Below are 25406 nucleotides of genomic sequence, written 5' to 3'. Positions count from 1 at the left end.
TCTTTTACTCACAATGGTAGAAAAACTATTCTTGTTTCATTGTCTCCAAAAGATGTATTTATTGATCATTGCAAAGTTGAAAAGAAAAGGCAAGAGGCTGATGCAAAAGCAGAGATTGAAAAAGAATCAAGTGAAAAAATGAGCTTGAGTGAAAAGAAAGAGAGTAACACTTAGCCTAGAGAAAAAAAAGAGAGAAAAGCCAAATCAGTAAGCTTTGTATGTTAGATCAAGTGAGGCTAGGAATGTTTTGCTCTCTAACCAGACTATTCTTGTACTTATGTGCAAGGGGTCTTGTTACTTTACTAACATGCTTAACCCTTCTTTGCCTAGTGATTTTGTTGTGCTTTTGCAAGAGTTTGAAGATTTATTTTCTGAGGAGATGCCTAGTAGTTTGCCACCACTTAGAGGGATTGAACACAAGATTGACTTCATTCCTGGCGCGCCCATTCCAAACCGACCAGCATATAGGACTAATCCAAAGGAGGCTGAAGAGATACAAAGGCAAGTAAATGAACTCCTTGCTAAAGGGTATGTACGTGAAAGTTTGAGTTCATGTTCTGTTCCAGTTATTCTTGTACCTAAGAAAGATGGTTCTTGGCGTATGTGTGTTGATTGTAGGGCTATAAACAAGATAACTATAAAGTATAGGCATCCAATTCCTAGATTAGATGATATGCTTGATGAATTGCATGGATGTAGTCTTTTTACTAAGATTGATTTAAAATCGGGTAATCATCAAATTCGCATGCATATTGGGGATGAGTGGAAAACAACTTTTAAAACCAAGTATGGTCTTTATGAATGGTTGGTTATTCCTTTTGTATTAACTAATGCACCTAGTACATTCATGAGACTAATGAACCATGTCTTACGAGAATACTTAGGTAAGTTTGTGGTTTTTCGATGACATCCTTGTTTACTCTAAATCTTTAGATGATCATATTACCCATGTACGCAATGTTTTGACTACTTTAAGAAATGAATGTTTGTATGTAAATTTAAAGAAATGTAGCTTTTGCATGGAAAAAGTTAACTTTCATGGGTTTGTAGTTTCATCTAATGGTGTTGAGGTTGATGAGTAGAAAGTGAAGGCTATAAAAGAGTGGCCTACACCTAAAAATGTAAGTGAGGTAAGAAGTTTTCATGGTCTTGCAAGTTTCTACCGTAGGTTCATTAAGAATTTTAGTACAATTGCATCCTTTATATGGGAAAAAGACCAAGAACTTGCTTTTAATACTTTGAAAGAAAAATTGAGTTCTGCTCTTTTACTTGCATTACCTAATTTTGAGTCTACTTTTGAAATTGAATGTGATGCTAGTGGAGTAGGGATAGGTGCTGTATTAATGCAAAATCAAAGACCTTTAATGTTCTTTAGTGAGAAGTTGACTGGTGCATCTTTGAGGTATCCAACTTATGACAAAGAGCTTTATGCTTTGGTTCGTGCATTGCAAACCTGGCAACATTATCTTTGGCCTAAGGAGTTCATTATTCATACGGATCATGAAAGTTTAAAGCATTTAAGAGTACAAAATAAACTCAACAGACGACATGCTAAGTGGTTAGAATTTATTGAAACATTCCCTTATGTCACAAGATATAAACAAGGTAAGGAGAACATTGTTGCAGATGCTTTATCACGAAGGTATGTCCTCCTCAATACTTCGAATGCTAGGTTGTTGGGTTTTGAACACATAAAGGATTTGTATCAACATGACATGTTCTTTGCTCCTTTTGTTGAATCTTGTGAAAAAGGACTCATTGTGGATAATTACTTGTTGTTAGATGGATTTTTGTTCCGAAAAGGCAAACTTTGCATACCATCTTGTTCCATATGTGAGCTACTTGTGAGGGAAGCTCATGGATGTGGTTTAATGGCACACCATGGAGTTTCTAAAACTTATGATATGCTCTCTGAACATTTTTTTTGGCCTAAAATGAGACATGATGTTCATAAAGTTTGTGCTCGTTGCATAGCATGTAAACAAGCTAAGTCTAGGCTTCAACCACATGGTTTATACTCCCCATTACCAGTTCCTAATGGTCCTTGGATTGATATATCAATGGATTTTGTTTTAGGTTTACCTAGGACTAGGAAAGGTTATGATAGCATCTTTGTTGTGGTTGATCGATTTAGTAAAATGGCTCATTTTATTTTTTGTCACAAAACTAATGATGCAAAACATATTGCAGACCTGTTCTTTAGGGAAGTTGTACGATTGCATGGCATTCCTAAAAGCATCGTTAGTGATCGTGATGTCAAATTTTTAAGCCACTTTTGGCGTGTTTTATGGGGTAAGTTAGGAACTAAGCTCGTATATTCAACTACTTGTCATCCTTAAACGGATGGACAAACTGAAGTTGTTAACAGAACCATGACTACTATGCTTAGGGCTATTATTGATAAGAATCTTAAGACTTGGGAGGATTGTTTGCCATTTATAGAATTTGCATATAATAGGGTTGTTCATAGCACTACTAAATGCACACCTTTTGAAATTGTTTATGGCTTTAATCCTTTAACCCCCATTGACTTGTTACCTATACAGTCAAAAGAATTTGTGAATTTTGATGCAAATGCCAAGGTTGAGTTTGTTCATAAACTGCACAAGCAAGTAAAAGAACAAATTGAGAAACAAAATTCCAAGGTTGCCACCCGAATTAATAAAGGACGTAAGATTGTCATCTTCAAGCCAGGAGATTGGGTTTGGGTGCATTTCCGAAAAGAAAGATTTCCAAATCAAAGAAAATCTAAACTTTTACCACGAGGAGATGGACCTTTTCAAGTTCTTGAGTGCATCAACGACAATGCTTATAAAATTGATTTACAAGGTAAGTACGGTGTTAGTGCAACTTTTAATGTTGTTGATTTGAGTCCTTTTGATGTAGGTGATGGCTTGGATTCGAGGACGAATCCTTCTCAAGAGGGGGAGAATGATATGAACCACGACCAAGGAATTTCCATACCTCAAGGTCCAATTAGAAGGACGAGAGCCAAGAAGCTACAACAAACCTTATACAGTTATATTCAAGCTATGGTGAGCTCATCAATGGAAATTCTAGAAGACGTTGGAGACCTCCCTTATATGTTATGCAAAGTTGAGCTTCAAGACAGAGATGAATTAAATGCACTTTAAGTTGCATTTAATGAACTCCGCTGAATTTATCAAATAGTCCAAGGATGACTAATAAGCACATTTTATTATTTGCATTATTTAATTATAGTTTAACTATTTGTTGTCATATTTAAGCTAGTTTTAAATATAGGAGTTAAGGTTATATTGTAACCCACATAGGTTACTATATTCCACCATTAACTAGCCATTTTAATATGGAGGTTATGGGTATTTCTCATTTACTAGCCCATTTAATTTTGGAGTTATGTATCACATAGGTTAAGGTTTGTAAACGATGGCTATATAAAGCCTTCTTTTCTTTGATTAGACATCAGATTTTGAAATTAAGAATAGAATTTCTATTTTAGCTTTGGTGAGAGCTAAACTTTCTTTGCAAATTCTTGTGTTTAGAACTTGCATGTAGAGTCATTCAAGTGGTATTGATCAAACCTATTGTGAAGTGATTCAAATCACGAGTTTAGAAACGAGTTTTCTTTACTCTTGATCTTGATCATCAAGGTAATCCGTTCCATACTTTCCCTTGGGTTGATTTCCATATCACTCCATTATTTTCTTAATTTAATTCTTGAATCTTCTTTGTATTGCTTCTTGTAATTGCTCGTTCGGGTACATGGAAGTGATCAGTTGTTGGATTCATATTAGATGATGTGTTTGTTATGATGTTTGATGATGTGTATTTCGATGAATGACGTACTTGATATGCTTGATGCACTTTATGGCAATATGATGAGTATGACGATTGTGTGACGTTTACCTTAACATGATGATGTTTTTCATATTGAGCATGCTATATGATGAGGAGTGCCATATTGCATCATGTTGTTAGATCCACATAGGACACAACCCTAAGAGCATGAAAATGATATTAATATAAATATGTTTTGAATAAACTTAAATGAAAAAGGTAGTTTTAATTAATTTATTTATTATTATTATTTTTTTTTTTTTTGTTAATTTTAGTAAGTTTTGAAATTGAGTCATTGAAGGAAAAGGCCAAAAGTAAAATGAGAGGCCAATAACTTTGGAGTTAGAAAATCATATCATATGGGACGACTAATTTTAGCTTTTAAAAAAGCTATAAATTAGGTTGTTTTCCATGGTAAAATGCAGAGCAAGAGGAGCAAGTAGAGCAAGCAAAGTTGTCTCATTTAAGTACATACAGTGTAATAGAAAAACAGTTTTTCTAGAATTCCTTGTCTCCTTGTCTCTCCCCTCTCAACAACTCCCTCACAGTTTAGTGAGTGTTATTTTCAACAATTTGGTATCAGAGCGAGTCTTGTTTTTCAACAAATAGGTATCAGGGCGAATATGATGGGACAAATGTCGCTACCACGATTAACGAAGACGAACTACAAGAATTGGAGCATCCAAATGAAAGCTCTTCTAGGTTCTCAAGACGCATGGGAGGTGGTCGAAGAAGGTTTCGAAGAACCAAAAAATACCATGGGTTATACGGCAGTGCAAAAAAAAAAAACGTTAAAAGAATTATGATCAAAGGATGAGGCAACATTATATATGCTATTTCGGGCTGTTGACGAGTCGGGCTTTGAGAAGATTGCCAGGGCAACTACTTCAAAAGAAGCATGAGATACTTTAGAAAAAGTTTTCAAAGGAACCGACCGAGTCAAGCAAGTGCGTCTCCAAACTCTGCGTGGCGAGTTTGAGAGAATGAAGATGAAGGTGTCAGAAAATGTATCTGACTACATTACGCGCGTACAGATCGTTGCAAATCAACTAAATCGAAATGGAGAAATGTTACCCGAGCGGGTTGTGGAGAAGATCTTGAGGTCATTAACCGAAAATTTCGAGAATGTTGTATGTGCCATAGAAGAGTCAAAGGACTTAGTGAAGTTCACAGTCGATGAGCTCGTCGGTTCTCTCGAGGCACACGAGTAACTTAAGAAAGAAGGAGGAGACACACAATCAAGCACTTCAGAATAAGGTATGAACAAAGGATGAAAAGGTACTCTACTCTCAAAATATTCAAGTTCGAGGTCGAGGAAGTCGCGGGAATGGTCAAGGTAGTCAGGACAGCAAAAATGAAGAAATTTATAAGGAGAAGAGATAGTCGAGCCAAGCAAATTGGCGTGGAAGAGGACGCAGTCGAGGGTGAGGCAGCCGATCAATCATCCAGTGTTACAAATGTAAAAAATATGGTCATTATGCGAATGATTGTAACTCTGATAAATGTTACAATTGTGGCAGAATGGGGCACGTTGCAAAAGCCTATCGAGCCGAAAAAAGGGTTGAAGGAGCAACCAACCTAGCCTTGGAAGACGTAATAGATGAAGTGTTATGATAAGTGATAAGTGCCTACAATGCTGGAATTTGCAAAGCTAGAGGTCCTTCTAGAATCCTTGCAAAACGCTCACAGAGAAAGCTAACTTAACGAATTGATTCCAACCAAGAGCTAGTTAGAAGATGAATGACTCTTAGATCGAACTTGGAATCTATGATGGTCACTCTTAGATACCAAGACAATTCACTCCAGAATTAGCTTGATCAAAACTAATTCAATGAATCGGTTTAAACATCAAACCTAAAGCAAGATTTGAAAAAGAATAACACCAAAAGGGTATCAAGAAAACACAAAGGTTTTTTTTCTGTATTCAACAAAATCCCCCAAACATGAGTATTACATGCCTTTAAATAGGTCTAAAAGGTAACCCTAACATAATAAAGTTCAGCCACCAACCACAAATTACTAATAAATGACATTAATAAATTTCCTTAATTGGTAATTCAACTACAAAGGCAAGTATTCTAATTACTTTCCATAAATTTCCTCCATTGGTAATTCAACTACCAAAGGCAAACATAATAAAGTTCAGCCACCAACCACAAATTACTAATAAATGGCATTAATAAATTTTCTTAATTGGTAATTCAACTACAAAGGCAAGTCTTCTAATTACTTTCCATAAATTTTTTCCTTCATTGGTAATTCAACTACCAAAGGCAAACATAATAAAGTTCAACCACCAACCACAAATTACTAATAAATGACATTAATAAATTTCCTTAATTGGTAATTCAACTACAAAGTCAAGTATTCTAATTACTTTCCATAAATTTCCTCCATTGGTAATTCAACTACCAAAGGCAAACATAATAAAGTTCAGTCACCAACCACAAATTACTAATAAATGTTACTAAATATAAATTGAAGCAAATAAGACATTAATAAATTTCCTTAATTGCTAATTCAACTACAAAGGCAAGTCTTCTAATTACTTTCCATAAATACTTTCCATAAATTTACTTCATTGGTAATTCAACTACCAAAGGCAAGACACGCAAGTCTTCTAATTACTTTCCAATATCAGCCACTTCATTATTTTCTTGATTTGATATGCTAATGCTATAAAGATTTTTGGGCTCAAGTCTTTGTTTCAAACGGTACACTAGCTAGGTTTTGAAGAAGCAATGTATAGGCCACTTGAATCTTCTTAACCTTGCTTCTTGTAATCGGTCCTTCGGGTACAACAAAATTTGAACCTACGCGCAGAGAGCTCAATTAATTTTAAACCTATCGCATTAGCCACTCAAGCACATCAACATTTGTTAGAAAAAACTATGTTTAAATTCATAAATTATGTAAAAGTCAAATGGTCAATTTGACTTATTCTTTGTGGAGATTAAAGGGGATCGGGAATAAATCCCGTCCACAAATGTCTCGACTAAATCTCGTCCACAAACGTCTTTTGTCGGGAGACTATAAATACCCACAATATGTTATGTAAAATTCAGATTCGTGAATGAATGTAATTCAGATCTCAAATTGAGACATTTCCCTTAGAAATCCGAGCATCATATTTTCCATTTCTAAGTTTCAAGCAATTCTTGTGGTAGAATTGCACCCAAGCCATTCAATCAAGCCTTGATCAAGTTAGATTGTGGAGTGACTCAATTTAGAACAAGGTTTCCAAATCTTGCTTCTAGATCTTCGATCGTAAGAGGTAATCTAATTCTAGCCTTATATCTTGGTTTATCCAAATTTTGTATAAGGAGGTGTTAATTACTTTGATTCAAAGGTTCTTGCTTCAACAAAAGCTTGGATCATTGGGCTGAGAATTAGGGTTGCCTTATCAATTTGGTATCAGAGCGTAGGTTGCATCTTTGTGGCCGACTCTAGAATTGATTTTATCTTTAATTTCCGCTATTGTTTATCGTCTCTTTAAATCTTTCATTTATTTTCTTACTGGCATTTCCAACGTTCTTCATTATCTTTCTACTTTGTTCTTAGTGTCCTGTTAAAGATCATATTTAGATCTTGAAAGAAAAAAAAATCCTTATCATATTGTTCTTAATAAATCCTTATCATTAGATCATTTGCAGGTTTATTTGAAGATCAAATAAATTTCAATTCTCATTTTTCCCTAACGCATATAAATCTGGAATTGTTGTGTTCGATCTTCACAAACATTCTTTGTCCCTTATTTATTTGTTCATTCCTTGTTTTATTTTGTTGTTACTTCATAATTAACTTATCTTGATTGCCTTGAATAGCTTGCTACCATCAGAATTGCTTTACCCATATATTAATACCTTGATTATAATTTAGTCACTTTCCCAAACAACCTACCTTTGTGATAAAATAAGGAATCAATACAAGGGGAATAAGATTCGGATTACCTTGTTGATCGAATATCTCAAGGCAAGAACATTGTTTGAGATTCGAATCACTCCACAAGCAAGATCGATCATGTCTAGCTTGAATGATTCTTGTTGATCGAATACCTCAACGCAAGAACACTTGCTTGAGATTCGAATCACTCCACAAGCAAGATTGATCATGTCGAGCTTGAATGATTCTACATGCAACCTAAACTACATAGAATTGCAAAGAAACTTAGCCATTGGCTAAAGAAAAGCACAAATGCTTCTTTCTATATTTTCCAAGTCTACTTAAAAATACAACATACATGACTTTATATATAGCCTCAAAATGAAACTATTAAAGGGATTCCAAGACTTGTAACATTCATACTTAATGGCCATAATTAACAATTATGTAATTGTAACCTAAAGTAAATAAATAGTCTTAAAATACATTAATGAAATACAATAACTCTACATTGTAATCCACCCAAAATTTATGACATGAAACTTCATTCTTCTTCAATGCGGCATGAATTGAAATATATTTTGATAATATCAACAATATTTTCTTCACATCTTCATTGAAGCATATGTTATGATTGATGTCTCTTGATTCATATCACTTTGTGTGTATAAACACGAGTGTCCCTGAGTGTAAAATCAGTGAGTTGAGTGTCTGAGGTCCTAAACATATTTCACTACTGTTTGTACAATCATGAACCAAGACGAGGAAAATGGAGGGGAGATCAATGATCTAGTTGAAGAAGTCCAGAAGAATGAGGAGAAACTGGAAGATGGTATTCATTTGGCACTTATTACAAGAAGACTTCTTAAAACTCAAGTTATGGAGAATGATGTGGATGATCAAAGATACAACCTATTTCACACGCAGTGTTTAGTCAAGGGGACTACTTGTAGTCTTATCATTGATAGTGGAAGTTGCACAAATGTAGTAAGTACTATGTTGATCAAAAGGTTGCAAATTTCAACTCAAGATCATCCGAAACCTTACAAGCTCCAATGGCTCAATGATAGTGGAACAATGAAGGTAATTTCCCAAGCTTTAATATCTTTTACTTTGGGAAAATATAAATATGAAGTTCTTTGTGATGTGTTGCCAATGCATGCTGGAGACATATTGCTTGGCTGACCATGGCAATTTGACAGGAAGGTTATGTATGATGGCTATTTGAATAGGTATTCTTTTGTAAAAGATGGTAGAAAAACCACTCTTGTACCTTTGAGTTCTGCAAATGTATTTGCTCATAAATTAAAGTTGGAGGAAAGAAAGAAAGAGTTTGAGGAAAAAGAGTTAAAAGAAAAACAAGAATTGAGTGGAAAAGTAGAGAAAAATCAAAGAGAAAAAAAAAGAAGAATGATAAAAGAGATGAAATTGAAGAAAAAAGAAAGAGAGATAGTTATTTGGTTACAGTTCGAGAGGTGAGAAGGTTTTCACAAAAAATCAATCTTTGTACTTATGTACCATGGAGGATTTTTGGTCTTTAACTATAACAACCAGGCTTTGCCTAATGTTTTTCAATCTCTTTTACAGGAATTTGAAGACATGTTTCAAGATAAAGAAATACCTCCCATTAAAGGTACCGAACATAAAATATACTTTATTCCAAGGACTGTCATTCCTTATAAGCCAGCTTATCGAGTCAATCCAACCGAGACAAAAGAAGTTCAAAGGCAAGTGGAGGAGCTCATGGAGAAAGGCTATGTATCAAATATCGATTTTATCAATCTCTTATATCCATAACACTTCGATACGTTACCTAACCTTAATGTTTCATGAACATACGTTACTTCTATCATTACAAACATCCTTCTCGTATCCTATCTCAAACATATCATTGGATACATCGTACCATAAGTATTATCATACAATTCACGTATTATAACATATACATATCAAATCATAAGCATATCGATCCATAAACAATTTGCACATATCAAAATATATGACGCGTGCAAAACCACATGACACGTATCAACATCAAATATAATCATGCTGATAGTAAAGCCACTTAACTGATTAACTTAGGCTGATGTAACGAATTTATCCTTAATGAAAATTTGATTCTTTCCATTGAAATCCAAGTCAATCTATGTGAGCCCATGACATCAGTTTCAAGTTCGAATTTGTACACAATTATTTCTCTAATTTAAAAGTAATTGATATGTTTATCATCTTTTTATCTTATCAATAGACTTAAAATAGTAAATCTATCATATTTAATTTTGTTCCATTGATAATTCTTTTCGTATTTAATTTAAAATGTCTATAATGATACAATATAAAAATTATATATTAGTTATATATGAATGTAAAATAAAAATTAGGTCACAATATCTCAGAAATTGTAATTTATAGGCTGTCATATTTAAAATTATGCAAATTAGTCGACCCATTAAATTTTTGCCGAATGACTAAAGTCTCACTAATTAACATGTATTACATCATTTGAAAATATTCAAAGTCGCATAAATTTTATAGAAACTTTCATATTTATGTCCATGATTGTTAAATTATATAATGTTAACCAATGATGTAGAAATAAAAATTATGTATTCATGGGTAATAGAGCTTTTGAATAAAAGGTAAAGAAATCTTATTATCAAAGTTTTAGATTAAAAAGATTCTAAGATTAAATTATTCTCTTTCACGCCGATTATTAGAGTCCGTTGTCATAAAGGTGGATAATCTCATTCGATAGTAGACAGAAAATTAATGACCTCATTATAATACATCTCTAGATACCCTAATTAAGCTTGCTACTATCACGAGGCCTCATAATAAATTTAATGGAGGACTTTCAGGAGATGTTGCTGGATTAGGGCCAGTTGGTACACGCCTATTAATGCCTAGACCCAATGGAGGCGTTTCGGGACATGTTACTGGATTTGGTCCAGTTGGGACACTCCTCTTGGTGCCTAAAGTTGAGAGAGGGCTTTTAGGAGATGTTGCTGGATTTGGGCCAATTGGGACACGCCTCTTGGTCCCTAAATCTAATGGAGGCGTTTCGGGAGGTGTTGCTGGATTTGGTCCAGTTGGGACACGCCTCTTGGTGACTAAATTTAAGGGAGGGCTTTCAGGAGATGTTGCTGGATTTGGGCCAGTTGGGACACATCTCTTAGCCCCTAGACCCAATGGAGGCGTTCCGGGAGATGTTGCTGGATTTGGTCCTGTTGGGACACGCCTCTTGGTCCCTAAACTTGACGGAGTGCTTTGAGGAGATGTTGCTGGATTTGGGCCAGTTGGGACATGCCTCTTAGTTCCCAGACCCAATGGAGGCATTTCGGGAGATGTTGTTTGATTTGGTCCAGTTAGGACACGCCTCTTCGCGCCTAAATTTAAGGGAGGGCTTTCTGGAGATGTTGCTGGATTTGGGCCAGTTGGGACACGCCTCTTAGCCCGTAAACCAAATGGAGGCGTTTCGGGAGATGTTGCTGGATTTGGTCCTATTGGCACACGCCTCTTGGTGCCAAAATTTACGGGAGGGCTTTCAGGAGATGTTGGTGGATTTGGGCCAATTGGGACACGCCTCTTGGTCCCTAAACCCAATGGAGGCATTTCAGGAGATGGCCACTCTCATCCCATTTTGCCTCAAGAGCATTGAGATTGGACAAAATAGCAACAAAAGAGTTCAACAAGAAGACATAAACCATATTGACATTTTTAAGCAAGTTCATTTTGTCTTCACACTATGAAATCACAACTTTATATAAACTCTGGTGAACAACTAATTTAGAAATTTATTAATAAATGATATTTTTTTTGGTTGAGGTTTCCTAATTTATTGGTAACAAATAACTTTTGAAAACTAATTAGGCCCTATAAGAAATATATCTAACCATTTCAATCTAACTTATTTTAGAAAAACTTCATCCAACTTTAATTTTAATTATGGAAGGAAAATATTATAATTTAGAATCTAACTAAAAATATTTCCATCCATCTAATTTTAATTCTAAAAGGGCATGTTACCTTTTTGTTTTTTGATTTTATACGTGAGTATTCCATTTCTCACTCCATTAACCATATTTTCCTTTTTTGTAATATAGTTCTTAGAAACATATCAAAAGTATTTTCGATATAATTATTTTCTTATTTCTAATTTTATAAAAAAAATTAATGGTTTTTATCTAAAATTTGTGTATAAACTCGATTTTGATATAATTTAAAAACATCATGTTCTAGCTAGCCAAAGTCTAAGAAAATAAATATGACTACTCAATGCATGTGTCATTGTCTCGAGTTGCGATGCCGTTGTCATCCGTACCATAATGCCTTTCCTTAACCTGAAACAGAAGTTCCACGTGACTTGAGTATTTAAATAAATAGTCAGTAACTGACCCCACTATGGGTGGTTTAAATGCAAGAACATGCAAATACAATGATAGGACCTATCTTTTCAATCTATTTTCCTACGGTAATATCCTAGTCGGTAACTTTGATATGTACCATATACTCCACACACAGTTGATATGTGCGAATATGGACTAACCAGTCAGTTCGCACACCACTGGGTTACTTTCCTTGTTGTGTGAGAATACTCTGGGAGCTATTTAGGCCAGACACTCGTAAGAATTAGTAATCGTCACGGCAGCATTAGGTCAAACATAATGTTCGTTTTCCTGCCTGACCGTCGCAACATTATGATAAACATAATGAACGTTTTTCTGCTTGGTCATCATAGCATTATGATAATCATAATGATTGTTTTCCTGCCTCGTAACATACGCGTCCGTACTATCGTGAAGGGTAAAGGGTATCCCCCAATGCATGAGCACACAATAATGCATGAGGTCGCAATATTTTTCCATTTTAATTATCATTTAATACAACCCCGCTAGTGTTCCATACATATCATATCGTTTTTCATATCATTTCACATACCGTTTATATCATATCTTTCTTGCATATGTCGGGGTCGTATTTCATGCTAGTTCGTCGTTTTGCATGTCAATCACATCTATCATTCAAATTACATAAATATATGATATCATAACTGTGACGAATCATAATGTTTTTTTTTTAAAAAAAAAAAACTCAGTCGCCGAAAATTCCATGGGGGTCGCAGAATCACGTTTTTCGACCCCCACAATTCACCGAAAACCTCCCGCCACGCTCCTCAAGCCTCTCAAAATCACCTGCAAAGAAGAAAATGATGAACGAAGGAGAAAATCGAGAGAGAAAGAGAGGGAACACCAAAGTTTTTTTGCAGGCGAAAAATCAAACTTCGGCACCCCAAAACCGTTAGCCTCGATGCCTAAAGCGACCAAGCAATGCCGCAAAAGTGACCACAAGCCTAAATACGTCCATCACAAACGAACACACACCGCTTAGGAGGAGAAGTCGACAGAGGGATAGCGAGAGAAAATGGAAAAGAGACGATGTCGGAAATGTCGTGGGAAGAAGAGAGAAAATCGTTGAAAATCGCATATGAAATCGGTCGAAGAAGAAAGGATCCGTCGGACCCAACCCGGATACCCGCAAACCATTAAATCCGATGGCCCAACACGATATGTGTCACTCATGCAGATGACCTGGTAAGATAAGGAATCACTACAAGGGGAATAAGAATCGGATTACCTTGTTGATCGAATATCTCAAGGCAAGAACATTGTTTGAGATTCGAATCACTCCACAAGCAAGATCGATCATGTCTAGCTTGAATGATTCTTGTTGATCAAATATCTCAACGCAAGAACACTTGTTTGAGATTCAAATCACTCCACAAGCAAAATTGATCATGTCGAGCTTGAATGATTCTACATGCAACCTAAACTACATAGAATTGCAAAGAAACATAGCCATTGGCTAAAAGAATAGCACAAATGCTTCTTTCTATATTTTCCAAGTCTGCTTACAAATACAACACACATGGCTTTATATAGCCTCAAAATGAAACTACTAAAGACATTCCAAGAGTTGTAACATTCATACTTAATGGCCATAATTAACCATTATGTAATTGTAACCTAAAGTAAATTAAAAGTCTTAAAATACAATAACTCTAAATTGTAACCCACCCAAAATTTATGACCATCAAACTTCATTCCTCTTAGCATGAATTGCAACATCTTTTGATAATTCTGACAACATTTTCTTTACATCTTCATTGAAGTATATTGTATGTTTGATGTCTCTTGGTTCATTTCAGTAAATTAAAAGTCTTAAAATACAATAATGAAATACAATAACTCTAAATTGTAACCCACCCAAGATTTATAACAATCAAACTTCATTCCTCTTCAATGTGGCATGAATTGCTTGATAATTTTGACAACATTTTCTTCACATCTTCATTGAAGTATATTGTATGATTGATGTCTCTTGGTTCATATCATTCTCCACTTCTTCAAGAGGATTCGTCCTCGAATCTATTTGCGAAGCTTTGCTGCAAAAAAAAAAAAAAAAAAGATATGGAAATACAGACGACCTCGCAACACTCTCTCACGTGTATACACTCAAGGAATTTTAGGCCACTTTGTTTGCACTCATTTACACAAATGAAGCTCTCATTTGTTAGGATCACACAACAACGCACACGCTCGATCTAGATGAACACAAAGAATGGGATAGAGAAAATTGAAAGGAGAACTCTGGCTAAAAGAATTTTTTTTTTTTTTTTTTTTATTGATGACTTCAGGTATGTACAACAAGAGAGAGTATAGAGTATAGAAAAATACATTTCCAAAGCTTTACTGGACGGGATATATATATATGGTTCAGTCTACTAAATATAGCTTTACCAGATTTAACCATCTACCATATATAACTATTTACCATATATAGCTTTACCGGATATAATTTTACCATATATGGCTTTACCAAATATAGCTTTACCGGATATAGCCGTTGACCAAGCTATAAATACAGGGAGCAGACTCCATAACTTAACAATTCTCCCACTTGGAGACTAATCCTACACCATACCAATTAGGGCTTTGCATAACCTTAATTTTCTAACATCAACACATTTTGTCAACATGTCTGCTGGATTCTTTGCACCCTTTATCTTCTCCAAACACATATCGTCTTCTTCCACTAACCTGCGAGTGAAATGGTACCGTCTTCTAATGTGTTTTGTCCTTGAATGATAAACTGAGTTTTTCACCAACTGTATGACACTTTGACTATCTGTATAAAGGATCTTCTTGCACTGCTTCCGGCATAATTCTTCTAGATAGTCTGTCATCCATATCATCTCCATTCCAGCTTCAGCTATGCCCACGTACTCAGCTTCAGTAGATGAAAGAGCAATGCATTTCTGAAGCTTGGACATCCAACTCACTGCTGTTCCATCTATAGTGTAGATATACCCAGATGTGCTCTTGCTGAAGTCTACATCTCCACTCAAATCAGCATCCACAAAATCTTGCAGAACTACTTTGCCATTGCCATAACAAAGTGTATTATTGGATGTACCTCTCAGATATCTCAGAAGCCACTTCACAGCTTCCCAATGTTCCTTCCTTGGATTTTCCATGTACTTGCTAACAACTCCCACTGCATGTGTTATGTCAGGTTTAGTGCAGACCATAGCATACATCAAACTCCCAACTACAGAAGCATACGGAACTAATGCCATGTGCTCACGTTCCTCAACTGTCTTGGGAGATTGCCCCTTTGACAATTTAATATGATTTTTCAAGGGGGTAGTCCTGGGTTTAGCGTTATTCATCTTGAATTTGGACAACACCTTCTCAATGTACTGCTCTTGGGATAGATTTAATGTGCCAGCAGATCTATCTCAAGAAATCCTCATCCCAAGGATCTGCTTCGCTGCACCTAAATCTTTCATCTCAAATATTGAAGACAAGCTTGCCTTCAGATGGTTTATCTCCCTCATACTTGATCCAGCAATTAGTATATCATCCACATATAGAAGTAGAAACACATAAGAATCAGGGTATTTCTTGAGGTAGCAACACTGATCCTTTTCACTTCTATGGAAACCACTCTTGCTCATGAAAGAGTCAAACTTCTTGTACCATTGTCTCGGTGCTTGTTTCAGTTCATAAAAGCTCTTATTGAGCTTACACACCATGTGCTCCTTGCCTGGAGCTGCAAACCCTTCTGGTTGTTGCATATAGATCTCCTCATCTAGATCTCCATGTAAAAATGCCATTTTTACATCCATTTTCTCAAGGTGCAAATTCTCCGATGCAACAATACTCAGCAGAATTCAGATAGTAGTTAATTTCACCACTGGAGAGAAGATCTTGGCATAATCAATGCCTTTTCTTTATGAATATCCTTTAACTACTAACCGAGCCTTAAACCTCCTTCCGCCATCAGGTTCAACCTTGATTTTGAACACCCATTTGTTCAACAGAGCTCTCTTTCCTGTAGGCAACCCAGTCAGCACCCACGTATTATTCTTTTCAAGTGAGCTCATCTCATCATCCATGGCTTGCTCCCACTTGGTTGAATCTTTCACTTGTAGGGCCTCATCAAAGGACTCTGGTTCTCCTTCGTCAGTCAGCAACAGATAATGTAATGAGGTTGAATATCTATCTGGTGCTCCGGTAGTTCTGGATGATCTTCTCAACACCTGCTCAGGTGCAACTTGCACCACGTCTGGTTCTTCAGCAATAGGATCAGAAGTTTCTTGAGCTTCTGTTGTACCATCACTGCGTGAATTTTCTTGCCACTCAAGTTCAACTCCCACTAGCTTCGTAGTCTTAGAGTTTATCTTCTCTCTGTCCTTGTACATGACATTTTCATCAAAGGTCACATCCCAGTGCCTTAGAATCTTCATATTTTTCTCATCCCAAAACCTGTACCCGAACATGTCAGAGCCATAGCCTATGAAGTAGCATTTCACAGCCTTAGCATCAAGCTTATCTCTCTTCTCTTGATCAACATGAACATACGCAGTACAACCAAAGGTTCTCAAGTAAGAGTACTTGAGTTCTTTTCCTGTCCATACTTCTTCGGGCAATTTGAACTTCAAGGGTACTGACGGCCCTCTATTAATCAAATATGCTGTTGTGTTCACAGCATCAGCCCAGAATGTCTTTGGCAGTCCAGAATGAATCCTCATGCTTCTTGCTCGCTCATTCAATGTTCTGTTCATCCTTTCTACAATACCATTTTGTCTTGCCTTACCAGGAATTGTTCTTATTAATCTAATTCCCTCAGCTGCCCAAAATGTTATAAACTCTGATTTGTTGTACTCTCCTCCATTGTCAAACCTCAGGCATTTGATCTTCAAGTCGGTCTGATTTTCATCTTCAGTTTTTCACTTCTTGAAGGTGGTAAACACATCTAACTTGTGTTTCAGAAAGTAAACTCATACCTTCCTCCTGAAGTCATCGATGAAGGTGACGTAGTACCTTGATCCACCAAGTGATGAAACTGGAGATAGTCCCCAAACGTCTGTATGAACCATTTTCAACTGCACTTTCTTCGGTTCTCTGACAGCCTTTGTGAAACTAACTCGTTTCTGTTTGCCTATAACGCAGCTCTCACAAAGACCCATATCAACAGATTTTAATCCTTTTAAAGCTCCTTTCGCAATCAGCATCTTCATTCCTTTGACGCTCAGATGTCCATGTCTATTGTGTCATAGACTTGAATTGGAAGCACTCTCAGCAGCAGCAGTCATAAACACTCTGCAGTAGTGTATAAGGTTCCAGATTTTGTGCCACGTGCAACAACCATGGCGCCCTTCACAATCTTCCAGGAAATCTTTCTAAACTCTGCTGCATAGCCTGTGCTATCCAACTGACCAATAGAGATCAGGTTCTTCTTGAGACTAGGAATGTATCTGACATCTTGTAATGTCCATTGATTTCCTGCTGGAGTTTGTATGGAGACATCTCCCTTTCCTTCAATCTCCAAGGTTTTGTTGTCGGCAAGATACACCTTCCCGAAATTTCCTGATTTGAAATTTCGAAACAATTCCTTACTTAGAGACGAATGGAATGATGCACATGAATCCAAAATTCAGATTTCAGCTGGGCTATCCACACTAAGGATTAAAACGTCATCAGCATCTTCTGATGTATATATAGAATCATCATCATCTTCAGATTTATGATTCTACTTCTTCTTCAGTTTTGTACAATCTGTCCGAAAGTGTTCTTTTCCCCCACAGCTCCAACACGTTACGTTGGGTTTGTTTGGAGATTTTTCCCAGTTCTTTGATTTTGAACTCCCATGTTTGTTTGAGCTCTTTGATTTGCTTCTTCCCCTTTGATCAACACTTAGAGCATTGTCTGATGAATCTCTAGTTTCCCGTTTGTGAATACTTTCGCTGAGAACTACATCTTGAATTTCATCAAACTTCAGTTTATCAGATCCTCAGAAACTGCTGATTGCGGCAACAACAGTATCCCATGACTCGCGTAAGGATGACATCAAAATCAACGCTTTAATTTCATCTTCGAAATTAATTTCTACCGAACCTAGTAGACTTATGATCATATTGAATTCATTTATATGATCAGCAACACGTCCACCTTCAGACATCTGTAGATTGAACAATCTACGCATCAAATACACCTTGTTCATAGCCGACGGTTTTTCATTCATATTTGACAGCGCCTTCATCAGATCTGACATTGTCTTCTCCTTAATGATGTTAAACGCCACGTTTCTGGATAGCGTCAACCGGATCATCCCTAAGGCTTGTCGATTCTTGAGCTTCCACTGTTCCGTGGTCATGGTATCCGGCTTCACCCCCAACAAAGGTTCGTGAAGATCTTTCTGGTACAGGTAATCTTCAATCTGCATCTTCCAGAAACCGAAATCGAATCTATCGAACTTCTCAATTCCAATCTGTGAACTTTCCATCTTCACAGATCGTGGTGAATTTTGCCTTGCTCTGATACCAGTTGTTAGGATCACACAACAACGCACACGCTCGATCTAGATGAACACAAAGAATGTGATAGAGAAAATTGCAAGGAGAACTCTAGCTAAAAGAATATATATATATATTTTTTTTATTTTACTGATGACTTCAGGTATGTACAACAAGAGAGAGTACAGAGAATAGAAAAGTACATTTCCAAAGCTTTACAGACGGGATATATATATATATGGTTCAGTCTACTAAATATAGCTTTACCAGATTTAACCATCTACTATATATAGCTATTTACCATATATAGCTTTACCAGATATAGCTTTACCATATATGGCTTACCAAATATAGCTTTACCGGATATAGCCATTGACCAAGCTATAAATATAGGGAGCAGACTCCATAACTTAACATCATTCTCACCTCTCAAATTTTTTAGTGGAGCCCAGATTGGATTTTTTTTTTTTTATTTTGGGTCGATTAAAAACTATAAAGATAAAAACAAATTGAAAAGAAACGCAAAGGAAGCATATATCCGATCTTGAGCCTGAAGCTCTGATACCAAATGGTAGGATAAGAAATCACTACAAGGGGAATAAGATTCCGATTACCTAGTTGATCGAATATCTCAAGACAAGAACATTGTTTGAGATTTGAATCACTTCACAAGCAAGATCGATCATGTCTAGCTTGATTGATTCTTGTTGATCAAATATCTCAACGCAAGAACACTTGTTTGAGATTTGAACCACTCCACAAGCAAGATTGATCATGTCGAGCTTGAATGATTCTACATGCAACCTAAACTACATAGAATTGCAAAGAAACTTAGCCATTGGCTAAAAGAAAAGCACAAATGCTTCTTTCTATATTTTCCAAGTCTACCTTACTAATACAACATACATGGCTTTATATAGCCTCAAAATGAAACTATTAAAGGCATACCAAAAGTTGTAACATTCATACTTTATGGCCATAATTAGCCATTATGTAAATGTAACCGAAATTAAATAAAAAGTCTTAAAATACAATAACTCTAAATTACTCTAAATTGTAACCCACCCAAAATTTACAACAATCAAACTTCATTCTTCTTCAATGTAGCATGAATTGAAAACATCTTTTGATAATTTTGACAACCTTTTCTTCACATCTTCATTCAAGTATATTGTATGATTGATGTCTCTTGGTTCATATCACGACCCATATCCCTTCGGTCCATTAAATCTGATGACCCAACGTGACATGTGTCACTCATGCACATGGCCCATTAAATTAAATTCGATGACCCATGTTACCCAAAATTTACAACAATCAAACTTCATTCTTCTTCAATGTAGCATGAATTGAAAACATCTTTTGATAATTTTGACAACCTTTTCTTCACATCTTCATTCAAGTATATTGTATGATTGATGTCTCTTGGTTCATATCACGACCCATATCCCTTCGATCCATTAAATCTGATGACCCAACATGACATGTGTCACTCATGCACATGGCCCATGAAATTAAATTCGATGACCCATGTTGATATATGGCCCATTAAATTAAATTCGATGATCCATGTTGATAAGAATCACGGTGTTCCAAATGGACCTATTGCCAAGAAGATTCAAAAAAATATGTCAACAACAGAATTCGAACCTACGTGCAAAAAGCTCAATTGATTTCAAACCTGTCGCATTAGCCACTCAAGCACATCAAGATTTGTTAAAAAAAAAACTATGTTTAATTTCATAAATTATGTAAAAGTCAAATGGTTAATTTGACTTATTTTTTGTGGAGATTAAAGGGGATCGGGAATAAATCCCATCCACAACATCTCGAATAAATCCCGTCCACAAATGTCTTTTGTCGGGAGACTATAAATACCCACAATATGTTATGTAAAATTCAGATTGGTGGATGAATGTAATTTAGATCTTAATTGAGACGTTTCCCTTAGAAATCCGAGCATCATATTTGCCATTTCTGAGTTTCAAGCAATTCTTGTGGTAGAATTGCACCTGAGCCATTCGATCAAGTCTTGATAAGTTAGATTGTGGAGTGACTCAATTTAGAACATGGTTTTCAACTCTTGCTTCTAGATCTTCGATCGTAAGAGGTAATCTAATTTTAGCCTTATCTCTTGGTTGATCCAAATTTCGTATAAGGAGGTGTTAATTACTTTGATTCAAAGGTTCTTGCTTCAACAAAAGCTTGGATCGTTGGGCTGGGGATTAAGGTTGCCTTATCAGTTTGGTATCCGAGTGTAGGTTGCATCTTTGTGGCCGACTCTAGAATTGATTTTATCTTTAATTTCTGCTATTGTTTACCGTTTCTTTAAATCTTTCATTTATTTTCTTACTGTCATTTCCAACGTTCTTCATTATTCGCCTAGCAGAAAATTGCTAGAACGAAGCATGTGGAGGTGCTGTACCATTTCATTCGAGAGAAGGTTCTAAAGGAAGAAATCGAGATGTAGCAGATCAAGACAGATGACCAAGTGGCAGACTTGTTTACAAAAGAGTCGAATACGGGCAAACACGAGAGTTTTCTCTGTCCGCTTAACATGGTGCAGCGATTGAGGACTAGTGCTGAGGGGGAGTGTTAAAATATTATCACTGGCCCGATAGAGTCAAGCCCAATAATTGTACTAGCCCATTGCCTATTTATTTTAGTAGAGATTTTAGGAAATATACTAGATGTTTTAGGAGAGAGATCTCGATATTTTAGGAAAAAGATTTACATTTGTTAGGTCTAGATTGCCTAGGGTATAGTATAAATACCCCTCGACCCTACCTAGTTTTTCATCCCAAGAAATTCCAAGCATTATAAAGTAGTAGCATTCTACAAAGTGTCTTGTATTCTCTTCTCAATTGGTCTTAATAAAGAGTGCAAGTGTTTCCCACAGAGTGTTATGTTCAACATGCAGTACGCTTCCAATTCATCCCAGAGTGCTTTGAGCTTGGTGAAATATGCTGACAGTGCCATGGTTCCCTATGAAATCATTGTTATCGACATTTGTATCTGAAAAATTGCTGGAGCATTCTTTTGTGAGAATTGATCATGAAGATCAACCCACACTTGATGAGCTGTCTTGGCGTGAATAATTCCATCAGCGATATCTGCTTCAACTGAATGAGATAACAAAGATATTATCATACTGTTGAACTGATTCCAGAGTTCAAATTCGGTTGAATTTGCATCTTGAGACGGTTCTTCAATAGTGCCATCAATGAAGCCAATTTTCTTTTTGGCAATAAGATCATGCATAACTAATTGACACCAGGATTGATAATTTGTTCCATTTAATTTGATTGGAACAAGAGAATATAATGGATGATCAGAGTGATCATTATAATAATGAAGTGTTAAGTCAACATCCAAGGAATGTTCATAAGTAAAATTATAGCATAATTGTACGAGTTTTTATTTTCACTTTTGATTAACAAATGACAACATTTTTCATTTTCAACCTCGACATAACTCAAACTCAACTCTTTTAGAGTAGTTGTAACCTGCAATAGTTGTAAAAAAAGAGATTATTTGGTAGTTTTGAACCGAGTAATATGGCATAAATTAATATGTAGCACTTTCCTTAAGGTCGGGACCTAAAATTCACATAGTCAATTGTACTCGAGTGTAAGGAGAACACCTGCTAATGCAAACCAAGTAAGTGACCTTACTAACGGTTTGGTTAAAAGTTGATGTCCGTACCATGACATGTGCCTCGTGGTTCTATACATGATATATGCTTGATACGTGTGAAATGTTTACGGAACAATGTGACTATGGTGTCTGTATGAAACGATATGACTAAGATATCTTTATGAAATGATATGACTGGGATATGTTTATGAAACGATATGACTAGGATACGTTTAGGAAACGACACGACTAGGATATGTTTATGAAACAATATGGCTAGAATATGTTTATGAAACGATAAGACTAGGATACATTTAGAAAATGACATGACTATGATATGTTTATGAAACGATATGACTAGGATATGTGTATGAAATGGTATGACTAAGATGTGTTTATGAAATGAGATGACGATGATATATTTATGAAATGATATGATAAGACTATGTCTATGAAATGACATGACTATGATACGTTTATGAAATGATATGACCATGATATGTTTATGAAAGAATATGACTAGGTTATGTTTATGTAACGATATGACTGTGCTGTGTTTACAAAACAATATGACTATGATATGCTTACTAGATGATAAGTCCATGATATGTTCGTGATACAACGTGACTATGAGATGATACGTGAATGTTATGACACGTGATATCATGACGTACTGATGATATGATAAATGTTATTGTATAACACATTTGGCGATATAGTACATGATATGCTGACGATGTGATGTATGTATGATATGACATGATATGACATGATGCATGATATGAATGATATACGACAAAAATGTGTGGACATAATGCACAACCGCAATTTATGTAAGGAAACTATGATAAAGATTATGATATGAAGGAAAAATGGAAGAGGTTGTCTTACATGATAATGAATAAAAATGTTGGTTTCTCATGCATCATTGTGCATTCATGCATCCAGGAATACCCCTATTTTACCATGATACAGACACGTACACTACGAGGCAGAAAAATGATCATCATGTTTATCATAATGCTACAACGGTCGCTATGCCTAGCTGGTGTTCGACATCAACCGCTCTAGAGAATGCTCGCCTGACCATGAAAGGGGCCCGAAGGTGTGCGAACCGACTGGTGGGTTCATACTCGCACGTGTGGACCGTTTGTACAACAGTAAATACACATCCCAGTAACTCGTTTAGTATGAACACCTAAGGAATATAGAATTATACGATAGGTCCTACACATGATTGTATGTGTTTGCAATAGTGGGGGCCACATACCGAACATATTAAATTCTACATAAATGCAGTTTTTAACGAGTTCTTTGGCTAAAATACCTGAAACAAAGCATGTCCATTCAAACGGTTAAAATTGCACCAATACAAAGTTGTATGCCAAAAGTTCATTTCGAATCTCCAGTGGAATTGGGCTCGCTTGTCCAAAACGCGTTCGTTCAAATCATTGTCTTTTGACTTGCAATGAGCATTTAAAACTGAGTTTGTTTGATAATTGTAAATAGTCACTTGCCATTTGCCTTCTGGTAAATGCCAATTTTCCATTACAGCTTGTCCGTTGACCCTGCAAACCGTGTGTTAATGATGTGCTTGATTCCAAAGCAAACAATAAGATAATACTTAGGCTTGTTAGAGTCTTCATGTTTTTTTAAATACTCAAATTTGTTTTTATTGATGTTTAATCATTTTGATTTGGATTCCTTATACAGCAAAGTGAAAAAATTTAAAAAACGAAAATTAATTCCTAGGAATGTTTTGAGGTTGGATATCCTCGGTAGTTATTAATAAGAATGAGAGAATCACAAGAAAATAAAAATTTAAAAGGTGTGGTCGAATGTTCAAACATCCAAATTTATCGCTAGTAGATATTGTCCATTTTGTCCACTTTGACACGTTATGTAATATCGTTTGCTTCACGGTTTTAACACACGTCTTTAAGGAGAGATTTTCACCCTAAATTTTCCTATATAACCTAAGACGGTTACTTGAGATTTAATCTGACATTTAATGTGGAATTACTTTGATGAACCCTTATTATAAATTCTACATTAATTCCGTGCCTCATTTGTTACTTCTGGAATAAACAAATACAAAGAAAGAAAGAATGAAAAACATTATTGAATTAAATGCCCTATACTAACCAATGACCTTATAAATACAACTGAACCTATACTTTATTAAATGCAAATACAACTCAACCTACACTTTATTAAATACAAATACAACTCAACCTATAGTTTATTAAATGCAAATACAACTCAACTCATACTGATCTATACTATTATCAAATGCAAATACAGCTCAACATATACTAATCTATACTATTGTCAAATGCAAATACTACTTAACATATACTATACTATCAAATTTCTCTAGATTTAAGCAACATTAAAATAACAAACTAGATGAACATCGCTGCCTATGAAATTTTAATGCTAAATATATTATAGCATGGTGAGGTTATATATGAAATTTGGTGATCATTGGATAAAGATAAGTACGTAAACCAATAAATGGTGCAAAATGACCATAATGCCCCTAAGGATATCTACCTACGGTTCCTGACCTAGAGGACCTCCAAATGCTATTAAATTATGTAGTAGACCTTACTCTGTGATATCTGATTATGTGGTGAAGTTTGAAAGCCATTAGAACATGTTAAGTAGCAAAATCAAGAATTAGGGGTAAAATGACCAAAATGCCCCTAAGACTACTTATGAAAATTCAAGGTTTATACTTTCTCCAAATGACTTCCTACTTTTTATAAGGCCTATTCCTAAGGACAATAATGTACATTCAAGTTGATTAGAGAAAGTATGGAATCTAAAGCAGATTATGACCTAAGAAACGCCAAAAGGAAACATCTCAAGACTCAAGACCCTTCTATAACCCTCCAAGGAATTCATTATGAATCTATGACCTTCTAGAACATCTCATGCTTGTTATTACGATGGATTCATATGTTTACGAATACATGTTACAACTTATGCCTCAAGGAATTATGAACCTTAGAAACTTACAAGATTGAGAGCTAAGAACAATACCATACAAGCTCTACAACTACCAAAGCAAGAAGAATGCTAGATACCACTCAAGGATAAGGGACCAAGGTCCTAAAACACTGAAAGTCAAGAAAAAATCCTAAGACCTCCCACGGTTGAATATGTTTTTGACTCAGGCTACGCTGCTTGGAACGTATGAAGCCTT

The 25406-nt window shown here is 35.7% G+C and overlaps 1 pseudogene; it reads left to right on the top strand.

The window, feature by feature from the left end:
* Positions 1-307: 307 nt before the first annotated feature.
* On the top strand, positions 308-5433 carry LOC147792274 (uncharacterized; annotated as a pseudogene).
* The last annotated feature ends 19973 nt before the right edge of the window (positions 5434-25406 follow it).

Source organism: Cucurbita pepo, chromosome 6, assembly GCF_057944985.1.
Source record: "Cucurbita pepo subsp. pepo isolate OVF chromosome 6, ASM5794498v1, whole genome shotgun sequence".
NCBI classification, from domain to species: Eukaryota; Viridiplantae; Streptophyta; class Magnoliopsida; order Cucurbitales; family Cucurbitaceae; genus Cucurbita; species Cucurbita pepo.
Note: the sequence above shows the minus strand (reverse complement) of the source record. Positions and strands in the feature narration are given on the sequence as shown.